A 7,462-nucleotide genomic window follows, 5' to 3' on the forward strand; every position below is an offset into this window, starting at 1 on the left:
CCACCGGCCGGAGAGTCCTCCAGATGCGCATGATGTCTTGCCTTGGCGGCGTGATTGCTTCGAGCCTAAGACCGGGAGCCGGGCGGTCCATCCTTACCTAGATGGAGGAGATGTCAGCTTAACGTTTTTAGAATCAAATCAATGTAATGTCCTAGGTTTTTCGAAAGAATGTATGCAGTGCGGAAAGATAAACTATAGTTGTGTTCTTTACAGTATACATCGCTCTTTCTTACAAAAACAACAAAAATGCCCGTCCTAAAAAACTACGGGCCGACTCAAGGACTCGACTTTGGGTCGGTTGACGGCATGGAGGTAAAATTGGTCCAGCATGACGGTCCCTGTGTATGCATGGTTTTCGGTGCTACTGGGAGAACCGCTAACTAGGGATGGGAGCTCCCGACTCAAGGGTGTGAATTCCTTGAAATCGAGCGAGGATCTTTGGGGGCCGGTTCGGTGCCATAGCCGACTCGATCCGTTCCCTTACTCGGAACCTCTGACTAACCTAGCTTCCTATATTGGTGCCCGTGGGATGTCGGACAAGGTACCTAAGAAGCTAGTATGATGTGCAATGCATGTGCGGAAAATAAAAGTGCGTAAAATAGATAAGCGGGAAATGCGGAAAGCGGTAAATAGACAAGCAAAAAAACAAGCGGGAACGAGCCCGAACCCTCTAAGTGTCCCCAGTGGAGTCGCCAAGCTGTGCGCACCCGAATTTAATCTCGTCGGGGCACGCATGCGCGCGCCTAAGCAAACGCGGCTTGGGAGTGTCCACCTTCCCGGGGACGCGCGACGGACGCACGTGAGAAGGAGTCGCCACTTGCCATTTTACGACCCGAGGGTCGAGGGCCGGCAAGTTACCCGGGTCTAGGGGTACGGGGTACACCTAAATGCTAAGGCAATGGTCGTACGGAACCGAAAATTCCGAATTCGGGGGTTCTATTACGTGCGGGCCTATATCCCGCACGCCCTTTTGGTACTCTAGCTTGCTAGGCTTGCCATTTTGTTTATTTACCACGTGATTTAGAGTTGCGCTTGACTCGCTCGTTTTGATACCGTAAAATCGATGAATCGATTGAGTTGGGCCGAGGATCCGAAGGATGAGTAGGCTTGAGAGTCAAGGAATTGGTTCGCTATCTTAGCGTTACAGTTCTTCGGACGGTAATGGTCGATTCCCTGCACGAATCGAGACCATGATTATTCGAGCTTACTCGTCCCTTGGTGACGATAGACCGACTTAACCGACTCAACACTCGGACCTCTTGCTCACCGATCGGGATCCTTACAAGTATATGAATAAATACACAAATAAGATCCTCACAATGTGCACTCGAATAATTACAGAATACAACTGAATGAAATAAATGGATCCCGATTGGTTTGCATTGGGCCAATATTCCCCTCCGGCTCACCGTATGTTTTGAATAACCGATAAACAAATTAAGACAACGCGGGCTCAAAGAGCCGAGGGTCGGGTCCAATCGAACCGACGGTTTGCAGGAGAACCGATTAGTTCCTGCTGTAACCGTTGGACCGATTGAGCTCCCGGGTGATATCTAAACACGTTTCACACATTCAATCCAAATTGCCTTCCACATAGGCCATACTTGGAGTGTGATGGTGACTCGTGGCTAGATCCCATTCCGCACTCGGGTTGTACGCTCTCGGTGAGTTAAGAGGCGTTGGACCTTGTGTTCAGTGATTTGAGGCGTTGGACCCCGTGCAACACGTGACCTATGAGTTCGGACCCGAACCGCAATAAATCAACAAAGACAAGAATAAAACAGAAGAAAACTGATATAACTGACACAGTACAGAAAGTAACTGACAACCACTGATAAGTGTCAGTGAATACAAACGAATTTGTGTATTATGCCGAATGTACGTGATTTAATCAGTTATTATCCATGGTTGATTGGCAAACAATGCATCTAACCTAGGCAAACATAGAGGGCGGGCTAGGATAAGGTTTTAAGCCAATTACATGTGTGTGTTCGCTTTAAGACGCTCATTCAGTTAAGTGTCACTGCGGTTTCACCGATTTAACCAAACTCGTGTTTTGACTCTAGATTGGGATCTATTATCCCACCTATCCATTGTCTAGGGTTCGATTTAGTCGAATGTATGATTAATTCGGTTGTTCGTGTTTTGTAATTGAAGTAAAATGCTCCCCACCGAATCTATGATAGGGAGATAGGAACACCGAAAATGGACGGAATGGGCCATACAAATGAGACTCGTACTCGGATGGGTTGCCCCTTTCAGTCCATAGATCGAGGCGTTTCCGACTCCCCTAGCGCCTAGGGTATCGGTGAGTCACGGAATGGCAATTATGCCCTGGGAATAAAATTGTGGTGTTAGTATGCAAATTGGAGATCACGTCGCACAAAGGGGTCTAAGGAGGACTCGCGCATCTCGACTCGAGCCGCCTCAAATCGGGCCCGGACTCGAGTAATGGTACACGAGTACTCATTAGACATCAATTCCACTCGTGTTACGTATCTCGGTTTTTTTTTGAAATTGTGAGATTTTTAATGAAAAAGGGCATTTTCACCGTTCCGTAAATCATCGATGCGTTTACAAATTGAGGATTGATTTACCCAATTGTTTAGTCCAAATGATTTAATTATCCAAATAATACGTCCCGTTCATCCCGTTTGTGACATTATTCGATGGTAGTGATCTCATATTATAGGTGCCATGGGTTTAATGGGTAACGACCCGAGGTCAATTTATCCGTCGCGAAATTGATGCATGGCTAGCGGTAGAACACGAGCATAAATGCACTCAACTCCAAGGAACGAACACGAAACGACGAAGAAGGCCACCCTAGATCCGGGAGGGGTCAAGGGACACTCGGCCATCCTCCGAGGGACTAAGCCGAGAGGTTCCCTTGACCCGCCTTGGGTCACGGGTAGTCTACCACCTTGGTTCGGGCCATTCCTTGTATGCATGACGTATTAAACACGTTAATGATACATGTTCTAATCATCTCAACACTATCACGATCATGGTCACATAAAATCATACAAACACGCACGAACGAGGTGTTTAAACGGAAACAACAAAGACGGCATCGACTCATATGATGGGAAAGCGTGAAATGCGGGAACCGACCTATCTCGGAGCCAAAGAGGCCGCCTCGGACCCGTGTGGTCCAAGGGAGCTCTCGGCTGTCCCTTTCAAGGGAAACTGTGAGTTCCCGTGACTTACATGGGTCAAGGTGGGCTCTTCGACCCTGATCCGAGTCTTTTCCCGCCATGCCAATAAATCTCATGCAACGAATAATGATAATAACACGGGAAATAACAAGTTTCGGGGGAGAAGAGGCCGATTAGGCCTCGGAAGGACCAAAAGAACCCACGGGTCCCCCCTATGGACATAGACCGTGGGTTCCCATGGTCCAACCATGGCTTGAAAGCCTCTTCTACCTCGATTCTAGTCCTTTCCCCTCACGGCATAGACGTTATATGGGCATATAAACGAGACATGATGGACGTACGTGCATGAAAGTGCATGGGTGTGCATGGATCCGAAGGAAAAACGTAAACTTTCAAGCATTCCATACCTTTAAAACGTATAAACACTTCGTACAAGTAAAGAGCTAAGATTCTAACTCGTCTAAGTCGTAAAGGAGCATTACCTAGCCCCGATGTACGAGGAAAAGAGTCGGGGAAGTGGCCGTGGGAGTCACAAGACTCGGATAGAGGGCTACGGGTGGGTGACCCGAATGTGGGCAGCCGCGGCAGTCCGTGGAAAAATGGGTCGGCACGCGAGCTCCGGGCACGGCACGGTGAGAGGTCGGGTTCGTTGGACTCCTAAGAGGCGGATCTACACGAGCACGGGCAGACCCGAGCGTGCCAAGGCCTGAACAAACCCGAAAATGTGAGAGAAAACTCGGTAAAAATGAGGAAAACCCGGTTTGAGAGAAACGGGTGAATGGCGGTTGTGCACGGTTGATCGGCCCACGAACCGTGACCACCTCTTCACGGGGGAGGGTGAGGGTTGTGAGGAACCCTTTGAATGTGATGGCACGACTCTCCGAAGTCGTGGGAAAAAATGGCACGCGTGGAGGGTCGTGTGCGCGCGACTAGGGGTCCCGGGACCCGAACGTTCTTACGGCTGGAACGGGATGTTGGGGACCTCAAATCGAAAATCCAGGCCGGGAAATGGACTTAGGGGGTGGGAAATATGTAGGCTAGGGAGTTTGGTGATTTTTGGCTTAAGTCGGGTCGGGTGGTTACCGGAATACCGGGTGGTTTTCCAGCGATTTTAGCCGGTTTCGGCCTTGGCACGGGGTTGCACGAGCTGTGGGAGTGGGCTGGGGTTTGAGAGGATCCTTGAGAGAGAATGGCTTGAGAGAGAAGGAGAATGAAGAAGTGATTAAAGTTAATGAGGAATGGGAACTTATAGGCTAGCTTAATGACTTGATTTGGGGAAGTTAAGTGCGATTAGGGAGGCTTAATGTGCTGCCTAAAATATCAAGAGGGATTAGGGTGGGGTTTGTGAGTGGAAGGTTGATGGGAGTTGATGGGTGTGATAGGAAGTGATGGATGGATGTAAGTGTGTAAGAAGAGTTTGAAATGGGTGGTGGAGGGAAGCTTGGAGAGTGGAGCCGTCGGCCATGGGGGATGAGCCGCGGCTTGGGCTGTCCAATCGGAGCCGTGGGTTTGAGCCGTGGCTTGGGGTTGAGCCGTGGCTTGATGGCTCGGCTTGGCTGAGCTGTGGGTCCCGTTCGGACTAGAGAAAAGCCGGAAAATACTTGAGACTTGATTGAGCGCGCGTCCAATCTCCGATATCCAATTGATTTGACGATTTGGAATGCTTGAACGACGAGGATTTGAATGAGCCTAATATCGCCATGCGTCGTGTGGACGGACGTTCGGGCGACTCGGCGCCTCGGAAGTCGGTTTTGCCCTGTTCGGATATTTGGAGTGGAGTTTAGCGTCCCTCGATCCCCGATTGTTCTTTGTGCACGCCTGCATTCATTTTGGCAATCCTTTTGCCCCGCGGGGGATCATTGGCCCGTCGTCCTCGGTCGGGGACCGTTGGCCCGGGAGGACCTAGGGACTTTAACCGGGATTTTCTCAGTGTGCCCTGAATGCCTTGAGATGCTTGGGGATTATTGTGAGGTACTCAGAGATCGTTGTGGTCTCTGCTTTCCGTGGAAATACCCGAAGGCTCGCCGGGAGGCGTTCGCGACCACTGAAACGTACTTCGGGAGACCGAGCCGAGTTCCAGAAGGTTGTCTGAAGCTTGTTCCCCGGCCCTGGTGGTCCCTGGGTGCCTGTAGGCCCGTTTTGAGGGGTCGTTTGCTTGTCGGTGGAGCGAACCTCGGGAGCTCTGTCAGAAAAGGCGTCCGTGGGGGATCGGGGTGTCCCGGCTTATGCAGGATGCCCCGGAAATGCGCCCGGACGTCTCGTTGGTCACTCTGGCACTGAGGGGGATTTTTGAAGCCCCATATTGGGCACCTTTCGGTGCTTCGGTGGCTCGGTGATGAATAGTGCCACAGTGCCAGCTCCGTCGTTTTCGGGGTTCTTTGTCCGTTCGTTCTTCCAATGGCTTTCCTCCGTTTTTCTTAGTAACCTAGCTCTTCTCCCGTTGTTCGTGACCCCGTGCCTGCCTATTCACCCCCTGATTGCCGGGCGAGGAATAGTGTCCCGAGCTTCGGTCGGGAATCCTCGTGCGGGAAGCCGGTGGGCCAGAATGGGGTGCTGACACTAGCTTTTGCCTAGGCTGCCTTAAAGGGGTTTTTGACCTAGCAGGCTCGAATCTTTTATCTCTCGAGTTTGCAAGGGGGAAGGGTTCGAAGGATTCGACCTTCAAGTGTGTTGTGTTTTGTCTCTGTGAAGGAGTTGCGTCTGCTGCTCCCTCTTTTGTCGGGGTTCATTGATTTCTTTTAGATCGGCGGCGTCTGTGCTTTTGGTGAACCTCGGCTTCGCCTTGTTTTCTTTATTGGCTGGTTTTTCCCGCTTCTTTTCTCTCTCTCCTCTTCTTTGTTGGCGAGTTTTTTCCGCTTCTTTTCACTCTGCTTTTTTTTTTTTTACAGCTGGGGTCTGTTTTGTGTCCCGTGTATTTGTTTGAAACTCCTCGACTTTGCATCGCCGAGACCGCTTTGGTGTGTTTTGCCTCGTGGAGACTTGTTGCGCTCTGCCCTGGACTTGTTTGCAAGACCTGGGTCTTGAAGCTTGTCTTATGCATTCAGAAGTTGAATCAAGTGACCCTTATCCTTTGCAAATTTAAATTATTTCCCTTAATATCTAGGAGAAGGAAGATACAAAGTTGCCCCAAGGAGTGGGTGACCGGGATTGTTTTGTTGCTTACCGTGGAGGGTGCTCCCTGGAGGATAGGCGCTCTTGAAGTCGAATGTGTCTTGTCCTGGTGCTTGTTGTTGCATGTTGTCAATGGTGGGCCTTTGCAGTGGTGAAGGTCCGATTTGCCCAGGGATGTCGCTTGATCTCGATGGAGACGCTCGCGTCGATGTTGAATGGCTTGCTCGATCGTCTCCATTTTCGGCTTCGGAGGAGGGTACCTCTTGGTCAGACTCTTTCCCTGTCGGAGTGTAAGGAGAAAGACCCAATAAGAGTTATCGGGGAGATGTGAACCCACGCATTGCTCTTCGCTTGTGACCAGCGCGTCCCAATGAAGGTTGACAAAAAAGATGACGCATTAGGTGATTATGCGGTAGAATATGCGGTAAGAAATATATAATGGACCCATGGGAAATCCCAGTCCTGTGCGCGACCCATGGGGTGTCGCACGCGGGAGACACTCAATTCCAGTAGTCTGGTCATTACCATATCGGAGTAGTTAGACTGTGACTGGGGACCGCATAGGTGTACTTTCCCCGGTTGCGAGGAGGCATGCACAACCGTCCTAGGGAAGGCTCGAGGAGCCGGGTCCTATGAGGACAAGCGAGTCGAACAGGTCCGACAGAGCCAATAGGGCATCTTTGGGACTGTCCTAGTGCCCCTTGAAGGGTTTGTTCATGCCGAGGGCCCGTTTGTGAATGCATATAAATAAATGTAAAAGAAAGTTTAAGGAAGAGTGCGTGTTGCCCCGGTGGCTAGTTGGTGGCCACGGAGGAGGGTGGGGTGGGCCCATTCTTCGATCAGAGGTGCGACCATGCAAATGACTTTTGCGGCGAGTGGGCAGGGCCATGCTTTGTTCATCAGAGTTGTCGCCTGTGATCTTTTGAGGAGGGAGGGTTGGGACTCGATGTCGAAATACCAGGAAGCTGGACGAGAGGTGTTCATTGTCCGAATTGAGATCGTTTGGGGCTTAAGGTGCCTTATTGTTGGTTTATTTCCAGCAATGGGGACAGGAAAACAATAAAGGAGCAAACCTTGTTCGCAATTTCAACGAAAGGGCGCAGGGGATCGAACTGGCCTGGTAGGCGTCGTGTGAGCGCCGAGAGGGACATGCACAGGGTCTGTCGAGGGTGTGTGCATGGGCAAGGTGTGGG

Source organism: Punica granatum, unplaced genomic scaffold (genome assembly GCF_007655135.1).
Source record: "Punica granatum isolate Tunisia-2019 unplaced genomic scaffold, ASM765513v2 Contig00134, whole genome shotgun sequence".
NCBI classification, from domain to species: domain Eukaryota; kingdom Viridiplantae; phylum Streptophyta; class Magnoliopsida; order Myrtales; family Lythraceae; genus Punica; species Punica granatum.